This window comes from Pimephales promelas, chromosome 1 (genome assembly GCF_988280905.1).
Source record: "Pimephales promelas chromosome 1, fPimPro1.hap1.1, whole genome shotgun sequence".
In the NCBI taxonomy this organism is placed as follows: Eukaryota; Metazoa; Chordata; class Actinopteri; order Cypriniformes; family Leuciscidae; genus Pimephales; species Pimephales promelas.
In genome coordinates, this window is record NC_142769.1 from 41,199,854 (window position 1) to 41,200,384 (window position 531).

Consider the following 531-nt stretch of genomic DNA (forward strand, 5'->3'; position numbering starts at 1 on the left):
CAGAATTGTATTCCTTTTGTTTTAGGTTTTATGTAAATCTATTTGGATTTTATTTTTGGAAAACCACATATTACCCGACACTAGATACAGCACTGTATAATAATTTTTTTTTTTTAAACATAATAGATGGGCAGCTTTTCAGAAAGGCCTTGAATTATTTTGTGCATTAGAGTTTTTAACACTTGTTTCTTGTAATAAAAAGGTTTTATTATTATGCATTGTCATGATTATAGCAAAAATAACAGGCCTTTTAATTATTGGGGGCTAAAAAAGGTTGAGAGCCATATATTATCTTTATCAGATCTTGTAAAAACATATTGTGTGTAATTGGCCCTTTGGCCCACTTTTGCGAAAATACACCTTAGTACTAAAGGAAGGGATTGAGTTACCCTCAAATGTTTGTGCCATTACACCTAGATACCTATTTAGGTACTTGTATAGAGAATATTTCGCATCACTTCAACAGATCAAAATGACAATATACAGTTACTTCATTTGATTTTTTGTTTTGTTTTTATTGATCCAGATTCA